Source organism: Ahaetulla prasina, chromosome 5 (genome assembly GCF_028640845.1).
Source record: "Ahaetulla prasina isolate Xishuangbanna chromosome 5, ASM2864084v1, whole genome shotgun sequence".
Lineage (NCBI taxonomy): Eukaryota > Metazoa > Chordata > Lepidosauria > Squamata > Colubridae > Ahaetulla > Ahaetulla prasina.
The window spans coordinates 17,701,693-17,719,140 of NC_080543.1; positions in this window are offsets into that span (position 1 = coordinate 17,701,693).

Consider the following 17,448-nt stretch of genomic DNA (forward strand, 5'->3'; position numbering starts at 1 on the left):
CATTGAAAGATATTGCAAAGTTCTATTCTGAGCTTCGCAAGCAAAAAGCCTTAAGCCAAGTCCAAGTTCCAGTATATGCGGAGTTCAGTCTATTTCTAGAAGCAATTTTCAGAGTTTATGCCAGTCCCAGGACTTTTAAAATGATAATTAAAAGGTGATCTTTTAAGTCAAATGGCTTTGTGTATTTATTGTGTGGACACCCAAGGAGGAGCAAGAGTTATCTGGAAGAAAAATCCACGAAGAAATGAATAAAATTTCATCTCGGTTCCATGCCCCCAAACTGCTTGGTTAAACATCTGCCTGCAGTTGCAATAGTTTAAATTGTGTGAAGTGTTACTACCACTTTAAAATGCCTTGGTAAGGCCACACTTGGAATACTGCATTCAGTTTTGGTCGCCACGATGTAAAAAAGATGTGGAGACTCTAGAAAGAGTGCAGAGAAGAGCAACAAAGATGATTAGGGGACTGGAGGCTAAAACATATGAAGAACAGTTGCCGGAACTAAGTATATCTAGTCTGATGAAAAGAAGGACTAGGGGAGACATGAGAGCAGTGTTCCAATATCTCAGGGGTTGCCACAAAGAAGAGGGAGTTAAGCTCTTCTCCATAGCACCTGAGGGCAGGACAAGAAGCAATGGGTGGGAACTAATCAAGAAGAGAATCAACCTAGAACTAAGGAGAAATTTCCTGACAGTGAGAACAATTAATCAGTGGAACAACTTGCCTCCAGAAGATGTAAATGCTCCAACACTGGAAGTTTTTTTAAAAAGGTTAGATAACCATTTGTCTGAAGTGGTGTAGGGTTTCCTGCCTAAGTAGGGGGTTGGACTAGAAGGCCTCCAAGGTCCCTTCCAACTCTGTTATTCTATTCTATTCTAAATGTAAGATGTTTTGATGGAAGCCGTCAATTTACAGTACTACCATTCATTTAGTGACCATTCAAAGCAGGGATCTCCAACCTTGGCAACTTTAAGACTTGTGGACTTCAACTCCCAGAATTCAGCAAAGCTGGCTGAGGAATTCTGGGAATTGAAGTCCACAAGCCTTAAAGTAGCCAAGGTTGGAGACCTCTGATTCAAAGGGTCATATGATACTGACCATCCTAGGAGTCTCCCAATAAGCAAAGTCAATAAAAGGGAAGCCAGATTCGCTGAACAACCACATACCTGACTTTCAGGAATTCACTTAACAATCAGGGCAATAAAGGTACAGGTAGTCCTTGACTGATGACCACAAAGGAGGTCAAAATTTATGTTGTTAAGTGAAGCATCGATTAAGTGAGCTTTGTCCCGTTTTGCGATTTTTCTTGCCACTGTTGTTAAGGAAACCTCTGCAGCTGTTAATTTAGTAGCCCAGTTGTTAAGCTCATCTGGTTTGCCCATTGGCTTTGCTTGTCAGAAGACCGCCAAAGGGGATCGTACGACACCAGGACACGGCAATGGTCATAAATATGAACCAGTTGCCAAGCATCTGAATGTTGATCCCCTGACTACAGGGACACTACAATGTTGGAAGTTTGAAAAACAATCGTAAATCCCTTTTTTCAGCACTATTGTAACTTTGGTCAGTAAATGAACTGTTGTAAGTCGAGGACTCCCTGTACTAAAATTGGCCATGACCAGGGGTAGTATTTACTTACTTTCCCTACCGGTTCACAAATGTGAGCGCATGCATCCACACATGCGCCTTTGCTGGCCCACACGCCTTCTGCGTATGCGCCCGCCCTTAAAAACGTGCCTAAATAGACATAGAGGTGGGTGGGTAGGCCCATCCGCGATTTCCGCTACCAGTTTGGGAGAATTGGTTCGAACCGGCTGAATACCATCTCTGGCCATGACTCTCTTAACAACCACTTTGTTCAGCAATAGAAGCTTTGGTCTCAGTTATGGTCTTAAGTGGAGGATTATCTTTAAGGTAATAAAAAAATGCCATTGCCATTTCATGTGTGAAAACTGGATGGTTTCGTCTGATTCCAGAGCTGTCCTGATATCTTCCATTACATTTGAAGGCAACAAACAAGCATGAGGAGTCCAGATTAGACCATGCTTTCCTATACAGGTAGTTCTCGACTTACAACAGTTCATTTAATGACCATTTGAAGTTACAAATGGCACTGAAAAAAGTGACTTATGACCATTTTTCACACTTATGACCATTGCGGTATCCTGATGGTCATGTGGTTTACATTTGGATGCTTGGCAACTGGTTCATATTTATGACGGTTGCAATGTCCTGGGGTTATCTAATCCCCTTTTGCAACTTTCTGACAAGCAAAGTCAAAGATGTCAGGTTCCAAGTAATGCATCCATCATAAATTGAACTCCGAGGCATTCCATTTTCTCAAAGAACAAATTTATTTAGATACATCATATTGGCACTAAGTGGTGAAAAACCAGTACTAAAGTTCCCGGTCTTTTCACCCCAATATAAGTTTCAGTTTTCTCAAGTTTCCAAAACAATCAGTCACATTGTCCAACCAAGATGAGAGCTGGTTGCTTGGTGACTTGTCTCCTCCTCTAGTCAGCAAGCCATTGTCCAGCAGGGTATTTCAGGAGACCATCCAGGCTGAAAATGCAGTGCTGCAGGTGGGCCGCATGTGGTCCCCTGCGGCCTATTTTTGCTAGCAGAGGCACCACAGGCCGGTCCTTTGCTATTTCCAGCCCAGCCCCAGGGGCCAGCTCTAAGAACCCCATGGGCCGGATCCGGCCTGCAGGCCTTGAGTTTGACACCCCTGCTATAGGACTTCCCTTCCCCCTTTACGGGACTGCCTACTGCCACCGTTTGCCTCCCACCGACCCGTGCGCTTTCACAGAGAGGGACTCCTCAGGGTACCGTCAAGCCCAAGGTTGACTCAGCCTTCCATCCTTTATAAGGTAGGTAAAATGAGGACACAGATTGTTGGGGGCAATAAGTTGACTTTGTATAATATACAAAAGGATGAAGACTATTGCTTGACATAGTGTAAGCCGCCCTGAGTCTTCAGAGAAGGGCAGGATATAAATGCAAATTAAAAAAAAAAGCAATGTCGGCTGGCAGCCCCCAGGGGAAGGGCCTTCTTTGTGGGAGCTCCCACCCTCTGGAATGAACTTCCCCCAGGACTTCGTCAACTTCCTGACCTTCGGAGCTTCCGCCGCAAGTTGAAGACGTATTTATTTCTTCGCGCAGGACTGGCATATAATTTTTAGAAGTTTTATTATTCGATTTTAAATTTTAAAGTGGGTTTTATTGTTTAAATGCATTTTAAATTGGGGCCATATTTAATAAGTTTTTTAATTATTGACTTGATTCTGTATTTATTTATCGTTGTTTTATTTGGCTGTGAACCGCCCTGAGTCCTTCGGGAGAAGGGCGGTATAAAAATTTAATTAAATAAATAAATAAATAAATATGGACAGATGAACTGTTACCGAAAAAGAGGAACTCCTTCATGAGGTTTTCCCATGACATTTGGATGACAGATTAAAAGGCAGGGAAATGGCAGACCATCAGTTAACTACAAAATTAAAGACATAATAGTCACATATTTATCCAGTAGTCAACTAAGGTCCTGAAAAAAAAAAACCCCTTTCAAAACACTGTCTCTCATCATTTTTGAACAAAGATGGTACAAAACAGTGCAGGGCAAGAGTTACACACAGCATGACTTTCCATCGTGATTACAGTGGGTTAGAATCTTTGTATCCGTGATCAAATATAGATAATTGTCTTAAATGTAATGTACAGAAGTTATACTTTCAGCGAGTGTACAAGTATTGGGTGAAATTTTCAGCACGGCAAGACATTTGATTGAAATAACTAGAATCCGGTGGGGATTCAAATTACTGAATGTATTTTAGTTAGCATTAGGTCAGGCTTGCTGAACTGAAGACTGTCGCTTGGGTAGGAGGTCGGCCTGGAGCTGCCATTACATACAGAGTAGAGCTTTAGGGGCCCAGCAAGAAATTGCAGGCCACTTAATTCAATATCTATTTTGCAGAAATCGTCAAAGCTATTTTAGGAACTGGAGGAGGGACTTTGAAGGAGCAAAGGAGAAGTTGAAGGCAAATTAAACAACACAACTACCACAAAGGCAGTCAAAATAATATTCTGCCCTATCTTAAAGAATCTAATTAACATCTTCTGGATTGCTGGATTTTCAGTTTTAGAGGACTATATACCATCCCAGTCAGTGAAAATGACTGTTAGAACAATTAATCAGTGGAACAACTTGCCTCCAGAAGTTGTGAATGCTCCAACACTTGAAGATTTGAAGAAAAGATTGGATAACCATTTGTCTGAAGTGGTGTAGGGTTTCCTGCCTGGGTAGGGGGTTGGACTAGAAGACCTCCAAGGTCCCTTCCAACTCTGTTATTCTATCCTATTCTAAAATGACAATTGTCTGTGGAGATGAACCAATAATGACCTGATGTATCATTTGTTGTTTCACCATATTCAAGGCTCCAAATGAAAATGTGCATCAATGAGTATATAGCTCTACTTCAATCAAATACATATGAATATTGTGAAACCCTGAATTTTAGCATTGCAAGTACCTGCAGGTTTCCTTGTTTAGCAGAATAATTTTATAATATTATCCTTGTTAGATGTAATTTATCTGGAAATGGTATTGGGAGATACAGCAGGGAGATGTCGCCTAGGATAGATCAGACAAGGGTGGGGTAGCCCACAGCTGCATAACAGGCTGAGAAAGAAACTCAGAAAGGAATCTTCCTAGCTTAAACGTAAAGGTTCCCCTCGCACATATGTGCTAGTCATTCCCAACTCTAGGGGGTGATGCTCATCTCCGTTTCAAAGCTGAAGAGCCAGCACTGTCCAAAGACATCTCTGTGGTCATGTGGCTGGGATGACTAAATGCCAAAGGCACACAGAACGCTGTTACCTTCCCACCAAAGGTGGCCCCTATTTTTCTACTTGCATTTTTTACCTGCTTTCGAACTGCTAGGCTGGCAGAAGCTGGGACATGTAATGGGAGCTCACCCTGTTACACGGCATTAGGGATTCGAACCGCTGCACTGCCGACCTTTCGATCGACTAGCTCAGCATCTTAGCCACTGAGCCACCACGTCCCTTCTTCCTAACTTAATAGGCAGCAAAAAAGACGGTAGGAGATTTGTACTTCCATTCTTGAACCAAAGGTACTGTTGTGACTTGTCCTCCCTCCTCTCCTCAGCCTGGCCCCTCCCGTCTCCAACCGGGCCTTTTATCAGACTCCGAGTCTGATAATAAAGATGAACGGCCTGTCATGAGTTCAGCTCCCAGCCCTGGCCCCATGCCCGGAGAGGATTCAAGGAGTGAAAGGAGAAGCCCAATAAACCTCACTCATACAGCGTGTGTTCCTTTGGCTCAGCCTTCAGAGCAGGAAGCCAGCCAGGTGGTGGAATTACCCGGGCCTACTCCATCTGACCCCTCCCTTTCCCAGAAGCTGACAGCAGATCCAGCTGAAGACAATTCAGAGTAGGTGGATCCTTGCTTCCGGAGATCTGAGAGGCGACGCCAGCAGAAGGAAGGGTGGGGCAGGCCTGGATAAATGCTGAGTCATGGAGCCACACCCCACAGCCTATATAAAGGACCTGCTTTTGGCATTCCAACCTTGAGTCAAGCAAAGTCTTATCTAGTTTGCTGATACCGGACCCTATCGCTGAAGTCACAACTTGGACTCCTGCCTGCCCTGATAAACCTTAAAGGCACTTGGCAAGCTGCAGAGGCTTCATTGCCAAGTTTGTTACGGACTTCCTTGACTCGGTCGGAGTGGGGGTGGGACACAACAGGTACTTTTTTCAAGAGGCAGCTGAAGCTTCTTGGATGAGAAGCGAAATGTCTTCAAAGAAAAACCAGAAAGTCCAGTTTGCCTCTGGAAAAAAGCACCTTTGGGACAACCATGACCTGGATCAGTGATGGGTTGCTACTGGTTTGGGCGAGCCAGTAGTGGCAGCAGCAGGAGGCTCCGCCCACCCACCCGGATGCTCTGAGCATGCACAGAAGCATCGCGCACAAGCGTGGCCATGAGCAAACCAGTAGCGACGGGTTTTGAAACCCGCCCCTGACCTGGATGACTGAGAATCTCCATAGACTTTCAGTCTTGAAGATTCTGTTAATGTAACCATACAATAAAGAATTAGCTCATTGTGTTTCCTGTGTGGTCTACCTGGGAAGGTTGACAGTAGATGATCCCATTCATCAAGATCAGATAAAAACGCCTCCACAGTTACACATCAGTTCCTAAAATCAGAAAGAGGTTTTTCATCCTATCAATGCCAAGCATCCCGCTCAGTGCATGAATCTGAATTAAAGCCTGTTCTGCTTTAGAGGGTTAACATTTCTACTGAGGTGCAGGGAAGTTGAATAAAGGAGAAAAATGCCACAATATTTAATATTTTCCACTGAAATTTAAAACATGTTTCATATAATTTAAATAAAACAGAATTTGTCTCTGAATTGCTTCCTTAAAGGAAAGAAATTTTTGCTTAAATTTTAAGGTTAAATTGTGATGTTTTTCACTTTTAATTAGTTTAATTACAAGTTGGAATTGATGCCATCTCTTTTACTGTTCATCAGCTCTCCAACCATCTGCCATTCCTTGGTTTTCCATGCATCTGTCCACCCAATCCATCCATGCATCCATCCATGCATCCATCCATGCATCCATCCATCCATGCATCCATCCATTATTATTATTATTTATTATTATTTATTAGATTTCTAGACCGCCCTTCTCCTGAAGGACTCAGGGCGGTGTACAGCCAAGATAAAACATAAACCATATACAATTAAAAATGAATTAAGAAACTTATTATACAGATGGCCGAGAAATTAAAATATTTAAAAAATCTAAAAACCCCAATTTAAAACATAAATAGAATTTAAAATTTAAAAATCTAGGCAATTTAAAAAGAAAAGCCTTAAGCCAGCCCCGCGTGAATGAACAGATGTGTTTTCAATTCGCGGTGAAAGGTCCGAAGGTCAGGTATTTGGCGTAAACCAGGGGGAAGCTCGTTCCAGAGAGTAGGAGCCCCCACAGAGAAGGATCTTCCCCTGGGGGCTGCCAGCCGACATTGTTTGGCAGACGGCACCCTGAGAAGTCCCTCTCTGTGTGAGCGTATGGATCGGTGGGAGGCATGGGGTAACAGCAGGCGATCCATCTACCATGCATGCATCCATCCATCCATGCATCCATCCATCCATCCATCTATCCATGCATCCATCCATCCACCCACCATCCATGCATCCATCCATCCATCCATCCATCCATCCATCCATCCATCCATCCATCCATGCATCCATGCATCCATGCATCCATGCATCCATCCATCCTCCCATCCATCCATCCATCCATCCATGCATCCATCCATCCATCCACCATCCATCCATCCATCCATCTATCCATGCATCCATCCATCCATCCTCCCATCCATCCATCCATCCATCCATCCATCCATCCATCCATCCATCCTCGCATCCATCCATCCATCCATCCATGCATCCATCCATGCATCCATGCATCCATCATCCATTCCATCCCATCCAGTGGTGGGTTTTACTTACCTTTACTACTGGTTTGCTCATGCACGCACACTCACTTCATTCGCGCACACACCATTTCTGCGCATGCACAGAACATATTTCATGCCTCCCACCACTGTTACTATTGGTTCTCCCAAATTGGTGTGAACTGGGAGCAACCTACCACTGATCCTATATCTATCTATCTATCTATCTATCTATCTATCTATCTATCTATCTATCTATCTATCTATCATCTCTCTATCTATCTCATTTATTGTCTATCTATGTATTATCTATTTAAGTATGTGTGTTTGTGTGTGTGTATGTGTATGTATATGTATACAGGTAGTCCTTGACTTACAATCATTCATTTTGTGACTATTCAAAATTACAGCAGCACTGGAAAAAGTGACTTATGAATATTTTTCATTCTCATGGGTGTTGCAGCATCCCTACGGTCATGTGATCAAAATTTGGGTGTTCTATGGTGGTTGCACTGTCCCAAGGTCATGTGACCACCTTTTGCGACTTTCTGGCAAGCAAAGTCAATGGGGAAGCCAGACTCACATAACAACTGCATTTCTAACTTAACAACTGCAGTGATTCACTTAACAACAGTGGCAATAAAGGTTGTAAAAAGGCCCCAAACTCACTTAACAACGGTGTTTCCTAGCAACAGTAATTTTGGGTTCAATTATGGATGTGAGTCAAGAACTGCCTTCTGTACGTATACAGTAGTGCCAAATTTGTGGAAACCTTTTGGGAAAAGTATATTTTCTAAAACTAGCTAATAACATCCCCCCCTTTTTTTTGGAGTAGTACCATAAAATTATATATCAATGGAAAGATAATTTAATCAAGAATGTCATGCAATAACTTTTATGAAGGATTTGCTATTAGAATAGCAGTTACAGTATAAAGAAGAAAAGGGAAACACGTAGAAAAAACGAGATATATAAAAATTATCACCATAGAAAAAATGAGATATACAAAAATTATCATGTCATACTTATACTAATACATTAATACACTATTATACACTAATACTTAGTTGGGTAACTTTTAGCATGAATTACGGCCTTACAACATCTTCCCATGGAGTGAACCAAGTCTTTTAGTTCTGCAGCTGTTATAATGTGAAACCAAGATTGAATGATTGCTTCTGTTAACTGGGTTTTATTGCTGCGTCGCTTCTGACTAACAAGTTTCTTTAGTTGCTCCATAGATTTTCAATTGGGTTAAGGTCTGGGCTATTCCCAGGCCATTCCAGCAGTGGAATATGATTATCTTGAAACTCCGCCCCATAAAAGTGGTTATTAGCCATCAAACCTCAAAACTACACTTTTCCCCAAAGGTTTCCACAATTTTGGCCACTACTGTACATATATGTAGTACTAAGTATATATACAGAGACAGAGATATATGAGGAAATGACTGGCTAAAGTCATTTAGCTGACTCAGATCATCAAAATTAATTAAATTGGATGAGTGATTTTTAGGCTTCATGCCTGATGGTTGCCTGGATGAGTCCCTGCAGTTTTCTTGGCAACATTTTCTGAAAAGATTTGCCATTGCCTTCTTCCTAGGGGTGATATCAGTCAAATTCATATAAATCTGACAGAGATGCAGACCAGATAGTGACTGGTTCATGCATTCTATCAGATTCTGCATATGGTAACATAACAGAAAATCTAATTAATTTTGGTACGTCTAATAAGTAACTATGGTGATGGATCTAATTCCAAAGTGTTGTTGATAAACTGGAATTTAAATTTGCTTTCTACGCGATGCTTTTAATATATTTTTAGCCCAGCCACTCTCCAGAAGAACTTGTAGAATGGTTAAATGCATAGCAAGTATGATAAAATAATAAAACCAAGGAACCACTGTGATTATTTTTAAAAATGCACAGTAGCAAACCTAGTAAAGTAGATCATAATACTTTTTTGAAAAAAATAATAATAATGCAGCATGCATGACTGAGGAGGGTAGTATATTGTTCCTCTTCTTGCAGATGTTAATAGAATTTTCTTCTTTCTTAGATACATCTCCAACATAACGTGTTGGAGACATTTGTAAAACCTGGGTTCATCCAAATCCTGAAAAACCATTCGTACATAAAAAGAATCCGACATTTCTTCAGCTACTGGCTTCATTGGGAGCAAAGGGGGGGGGGGAAGGAAATGACCGGGACCGATTTTTTTAATCCTTTAGTCACAGGTCAAAAATTGTCTAGCCCTATCTTCTTCCTGAGAATGGGCGAAATTGAGTAAATATTTATAAAATGTACAAAGGAAGTGGGTACATAAGAAAGACTTTAGGGCCATCTGCCATAATGGAATTTTTGAGCATTTGCAAGGCAATCAGAGGAGAGGGGAGCCATCTGTAACCCTCAAGGCGAGCAGGTCACAAGAAATGAAATTGGCTGGCTGTCCAGCAAGGCATTCTAAGGGAAACATCTAAACGCAACAAACAAACTTTCAGGAAAGAATATTGTGGGTAGGATGATCTATGATTTCCCCCCCCCCTTGTTCCTAGTCCCCTCCTTCCAGAAAGCAGCCTCATCTTCCCATGAAATCAACACACCCTGATAGGGCAGCTTCTGGATAATAGAAAATATACTTGATTGATGTAAATAATTTAACAGGCAATACACACACACACACACACACACACCCTTCAAAGAACCCCTGGCTATCTACCATGTCTCCCCGAAAATAAGACCCTGTCTTATATTGTTTTTGCCACCAAAATTTTGCATAGGGCCGGGCTATTTACGGGACCGCCTACTGCTACCGAATACCTCTCACCGACCCGTGCGCTCTCACAGAGAGGGACTCCTCAGGGTGCCGTCAGCTAGGCAGTGCCGTCTGGCGACACCCAGGGGAAGGGCCTTCTCTGTGGGGGCTCCCACCCTCTGGAACGAACTCCCCCCAGGACTTCGTCAACTTCCGGACCTCCGAACCTTCCGTCGCGAGCTCAAAACACATTTATTCATCTGCGCAGGACTGGATTAGATTTTAAATTTATATGGGATTTTAATGGGTTTTATTATTTACTATTTATATTGCTTTTTAATAATCTGGCTAGGTAGAATAAGTTTTTTAATTGTTATTTTAATCTGTATTTTTATGTATTTTTACTTGCCTGTGAACCGCCCTGAGTCCCTAGGGAGATAGGGCGGTATATAAATGTGAACAAATAAATAAATAAATAAATAAAATAAATAAAAGAGGCATCAGGTCTTATTTTCAGGGTGAGGGGAAATGTCGTCCACTGACTCAACTCAGACTCTTTTTTTGCTGTCAGGGGCCTTCAGGAACTGCTTTGTCTGGCAAGGTCAGCAAGGCTTTCCTGAAGGCCTCTGCAGCCGATAACAGAGCTCTGGATCAATCCGGAGCTCTGTTATCGGTTAGAGAGGCCTTCAGGAAAGGCCTTTAGGAAAGGTCTTTTCAGCCGATAACAGAACTCTGGATCGATCCAGAGCTCTGTTATCGGCTAGAGAGGCCTTCAGAAAAGCATTGCCAGCAGCAGAACAAGAAATGGCCCAAGGTGTGCCAGGCCTGGCTGCAACTGTCCGAAGGTAAAGTAGTAGGGCAGCTCCACTCGCTCATCCCAGTGGTGAAATCCAAATTGTTTTACTACTGGTTCTGTGGGTGTGGCTTGGTGGGTGTGGTGTGGCTTAGTGGGTGTGACTTGGTGGACACGGCAGGGGAAGGATACTGCAAAATCCCCATTCCCTCCCCACTCCTGGGGGAAGGATATTACAAAATCTCCATTCCCACCCCACTCGGGACAGCCAGAGGTGGTATTTGCCATTTCTCCGAATTACTCAAAATTTCCGCTACAGGTTCTCTGAACTATTCAAAATTTCTGCTACTGGTTCTCCAGAACCTGTCAGAACCTGCTGGATCTCACCCCTGCCTCATCCCCATCCTAGCTTAATTTTTACCTGTGTACCCTGGAGTGGGCGGGGTCTTAATTGGAGCTTATTTTAGGGGTAGGGCTTATATTGGGCACACATGTAAAAATATCAAGCTAGGTCTTACTTTCTGAGGTCGTATTTTGGGGGAAACACGGTAGCAGAAATTAATTACAAAAGGACCCCTAAGAAATGTTTAAAGCAACTTTTCAAGCTCCCTAGGAATAAGATAGAGAAACAAGAGCGCCTTTCCTGGGTCAAGAAAATGTAAGATACATTTTGGCATAGAATGAATTGGACTTTCACAGTCTCAAAGAAAGATTCCTAAAATTGTTGCTCAAGCAAGCACTGGGAAAGAGAAGTCAATACTCCAGAGAATATTTGAATTAAAGGGATTGCAGAAGTATGTACTGTTATCCTTTGGATACTTTAGAGAATCCTGGACTACTTCTGAATTAGGTGGGGCTGCTCTGAGAGTCTCTTGAACTTCAAGGAGATCAAATCTGTCAATCCTAAAGGAAACCAACCCTGACTCTTCTTTGGAAGAGCAGATAATGAAGCTGAAGCTCAAATACTTTGGCCATCAAATAAAAAGAAAGGACTCCTTGGAAAGGACCCTGATGTTGGGAAATATGGAAGGCAAAAGGTGAAGGGGATGGCAGAGAATGAGATGGTTAGATAGTGTCATTGATGCAATGATCAGGAATTTGAGCAAACTGGGTCACAGAGTCACAAAAAGTCAGGCATGACTTAGCAACTAAACAACAACAAGCTTTGTGCAACTAACCTTTAGCAGTGAGAGAAAAATGGCATAACCCTAGTGATTGAATGTGTTTATTTTGGCATGCTATTATATTTTTTGGAGACTCTAGTTTGACAGGTGGAGTCATTGTGGGTATTTTCAATGTCAAGAATAATGTGAGCCAAATTCCATAATGGTCTAATATAACATTTCTCTCTGATGTTCTCTATTCATGTTGAATGATTTTTAATGCAGTGCTTGCGCACACAGTCCTGCATTTCATAATTGTTTTGTAAATGTACATAAAATGAAGGATTGTGTTTCAATTGACCCTTTCTCTGATTTTCTGTTTGGAGTCTATGCACAATGGTTTCCTGTTTTCCCAAATGGTATTTATCAGTTCTTCACACTTAACATTTTTTTGCATACTGGGAATTCAGGTGTGGAATTTTGTGTGTGTGTTTGTTACCTGCACAAATTAGAACTCTGTAGGTATGGACATGTGATGGCACCTCAATATCATCGTCAAAGTGTTCATTGGTAACTTACCAAGTTCTAGTTATAACACATTTCCTCCTTCAAAATATTCAGTGTATAGATTGAATAAATAAGGAGAGAGTACAAGGGAGAATTTCCTGTGAATGAAGACAGATATACGTGTCCAGTAGTAGGCTCCAAATAATTTAACAACTGGTTCATCCTAAAAACCAGGTGGGAAGGGTCATATGACTGAGTGGGCATGGCCAATTAGATGTCACTCATAGCAAGGTGGGGTGGTGCAGGTGGGCCAAAGCGGTGGTGGCCAGAGCCTTAGACTTACCTTTGTGCAGCAACACCAATGGTGTCGTGTCCCACTCCCACTCCAACGAATGAGTCAAGGAAGTCCATAACAAACTTGACAACGAAGCCTCTGCAGCTTGCCAAGTTCCTTCGAGGTTTATCAGGGCAGGCAGGAGTCCAAGTTGTGACTTCAGCGATAGGGTCTGGTATCAGCAAACTAGATAAGACTTTGCTTGACTCAAGGTTGGAATGCCAAAAGCAGATCCTTTATATAGGCTGTGGGCTGTGGCTCCATGACTCAGCATTTATCCAGGCCTGTCCCACCCTTCCTTCTGCTGGCATCACCTCTCAGATCTCCGGAAGCGAGGGTCCACCTACTCTGAATTGTCTTCAGCTGGATCTGCTGTCAGCGTCTGGGAAAGGGAGGGGTCAGACGGCGTAGGCCTGGGTAATTCCACCACCTGGCTGGCTTTCTGCTCTGAAGACTGAGCCAAAGGAACACACGCTGTATGAGTGAGGTTTATTGGGCTTCTCCTTTCACTCCTTGAATCCTCTCCAGGCATGGGCCAGGGCCAGGGGCTGGAGTCATGACAGGCCGTTCATCTTCATTATCAGACTCGGAGTCTGATAAAAGGCCTGGTTGGAGACGGGAGGGGCATGGCTGAGGAGGGGAGGGAGGACGAGTCACAACAAATAGTGATTCTCCAACACCTCATCTCTTGCTGGGTTTCGCTGCCTGACAGCCAGGATTTTTAAAAAAGTTTTTTACTTCCGTCTTTGGTTGGTGCATCTGGGCACATGACTCTGCCCCAAGACACTGGCCTGTAGCCACCGGCAGTCTTTTTCAGTGCGAGAAACCTGTAGCCGCCCCTTTTTGCCTGCGTGAAGGGCCTGCAGCAGCCGCTTTTTCACTTCTTGCGACAGCAAAGACCAGTGACTGCAGTATTCTCATGCCAGCAAAGACCAGGACCAGAAATTTAGTCTTCTGAGCTTTCAGACTTGTGCTGGAGCCCATCCTCAGGGAATTTCTGTCTTACATTCTGGTGAGAGAGAAGTTCCATGAGGATGGGCTTCAAGCACAAGTCTGAAAGCTTGAAAGATTAATAATAATAATAATAATAACAGAGTTGGAAGGGACCTTGGAGGTCTTCTAGTCCAACCCCCTGCCCAGGCAGGAAACCCTACACCATTTCAGACAAATGGTTATCCAACATTTTCTTAAAAATTTCCAGTGTTGGAGCATTTACAACTTCTGCAGGCAAGTTGTTCCACTGATTAATTGTTCTAACTGTCAGGAAATTTCTGCTTAGTTCTAAATTGCATCTCTCCTTGATTAGTTTCCACCCATTGCTTCTTGTTCTACCCTCAGGTGCTTTGGAGAATAGTTTGACTCCCAGTAACCTCTGGGATTTAAAGAGATTAAAACTTCTGGTCCCAGTAACCAACCCAGATTGGATCCTGCATAATTTCCTATATCCAGCCTTATCTCATTGTTTTGCTAACCTGGGCTAGTCTGTTTCATCAGATTCTACCAACTTCATATCTGTGTATCGGTTTTGTATAAGGATAATAAAACGCTCTGAAATTCCAAGGCTGAATATCTGGCATCTAATTTTTCTGGTTGGGCCCTCTGTCCTAATCCTAAATATTTTGCTAATACATGAGATTAAAGGAATTGTAGAGAGCTTGCACAGTCAGAATTGGTCTGTAGACTGACCGCTTCCAATCTGTGGGCCACAGTGTTATTCTCCAGAACTAACATAGTTTGGTTAGAGCCTTTGCTTCTTTCTTCTTTTGTTGGTTTGCCTTATTTCTATAGAAATTTCATTTATTAATATAGCCTTTTGCCTCAGTGAGGATCACGATGCTTATCTAATTTCATCGTCAGGTCCGGATCAATTTTTTTGAAGCAGCTATCCAAGTCCTCTTCCGAGTTTATGTTCAAATTGAAGTACATGAAAAGGATACAGGAGTAGGCATGTTAGCCCAATCTCTGAGTATTTAATCTCCCTGGATTGAACCAATCATTTTCTTCAAAAATGGCTTCTATTGAAGTCTTGTGCAGTATATACTGTAAACAAAGCTGTTCAGCAGATCAAGAAATGATTTCCAAGGGAGCAAACTTAGAGTGCCACGTGGGAATTTAGAGTTCATTATGACAAAATTGGAATCATGATATATAGGGGATGATGTAGGCAGGGCCAGCCAAAATAATGTTCTTGCCTGATATAAGCAACCCCTTAAAATGGACTTTTCCCATCCCAATGTTCACTTCATGCTGACCAGCTCCAAAATAATTGGCACGATACATAGCTTACCTTCAAACTGACTGGCTAGACCCACGTCTCATCTCCAACCTGATGGGCCTACAGTTTCTCTACCTTTAACTCCTGCAAGGTTCATTTCAATACATACCAGGGGTGAAATGCTCCTGGATCGGACCAGATCTCACGATCCAGTAGAGATCGTGACCAATAGTTCGGCGATCCATATCATTTGGACTTCAAATCTAGATCAAGGCAAATCAATAGATGCAATCTACATAGACTTCTGCAAAGCTTTTGACTCAGTAGTACACGATAAACTTCTCCTTAAACTAACATCCTATGGCATCTCAGGACCCCTCCACAAATGGATATCTGCTTTTCTGTCTAACAGACAACAAGTGGTCAAAATTGGCAATGCTTTATCAAATCCTGTTCCTGTCAAGAGTGGCGTTCCTCAAGGCAGCGTCCTTGGACCAACACTCTTTATTCTATACATTAATGATCTTTGTGACCATATCTCAAGTAATTGTGTTCTCTTTGCTGACGATGTCAAACTATTTAACACCACAGACAACACTTCTATCATTCAAAACGACCTTGACCATCTAACCGCTTGGTCAAAAAATTGGCAGCTCCAAATTTCAACCAGCAAATGCTCAGTCTTACATATAGGAAAAAAGAACTCTAAAACTAAGTACATACTAGATGGACATTACCTTACAGACGACCCCCATCCCGTTAAAGACCTTGGAGTTTTCATGTCAAATGATCTAAGTGCCAAAGCCCACTGCAACTACATAGCAAAAAAAGCTCTAAGAGTTGTAAACCTAATTTTGCGTAGCTTCTTTTCCAAAAACACCACACTACTAACCAGAGCATATAAAACATTTGCTAGACCAATTCTAGAATACAGCTCACCTGTTTGGAACCCTCACCACATCTCTGACATCAATACAATTGAACGTGTCCAGAAATATTTTACAAGAAGAGTTCTCCATTCCTCTGAAAACAACAAAATACCTTATCCCACCAGACTTGAAATCCTAGGCTTAGAAAACTTGGAACTCCGTCGCCTTCGACAAGACCTAAGTTTAACTCACAGAATCATCTATTGTAATGTCCTTCCTGTCAAAGACTACTTCAGCTTTAATTGCAATAATACAAGGGCAACCAATAGATTTAAACTTAATGTAAACCGCTTTAATCTAGATTGCAGAAAATATGACTTCTGCAACAGAATCATCAGTGCTTGGAATACTTTACCTGACTCTGTGGTCTCTTCCCATAATCCTAATAGCTTTAACCAAAAACTTTCTACTATTGACCTCACCCCATTCCTAAGAGGACCATAAGGGGCGTGCATAAGCGCACAAACGTGCCTACCGTTCCTGTCCTATTGTTTTTCTTTTCTTCTTCCTATATATGTTTATATGTGTATATACTATATAATCTTTTTGTATGATGTTGTGACAAATAAATAAATAAAATAAATAAAAATAGATCCGGTAGCAGTGGCAGAGTGAAGCTCCGCCCACCCTCCAGGATGTCATTACTTTCTAGTTTTAACCAGGAAGTAATGTGTTTTTTACCTTCTGCGCATGTGTAGTAGGTCTGTGTGTGCATGTGAGGCACGCGCAAGCGAGCAAAGTGAGCGTGCGCACGGAGTGCATGCACTTCCGAACCAGTAAGGAAGGTAAGTAGATTTCACCCTGATACGTACTAATGCTACATATCCGCTCAGCTAATTCAGCCCTCTATGCCATTCATCCATCTACTTTTTTAACATGCAAAATTATTCAAATGAATTCAGTTCTCTACAGTAGATGTAACTCCTCTAGAGATTAGCAGGAGAAGTCATTTTTCCCCCTAGCAGGCTCTTGAATTGTTCTGATGGAGATCGCCTCTAGCATATGCTGCTGAGAATTTGTCATTTTCCTCGTTCAAAGCCTTTGTTACTACATGGGGATTAGAGAGCCACAATGTTTTTTTTTATTGTAGGGCTTTCCATTTCCCATAGAATATCATTATGAGACTCCTTTGGTTCTTGACACAAGGTGACACATGAGCTCTTACTTCTACCTTTTTTAAAAAACAAAACAAAAAAAAAAAGACACAGTTCCAGAATCCAACGTAATATATTTTAGGAAGAATGGGGAGAAGAAAGTCCCTATCTTTCGACAATATAAAAGTACTGCACTGATCTTTTGCATATCACAGGGCTTGGGCAAATCTGT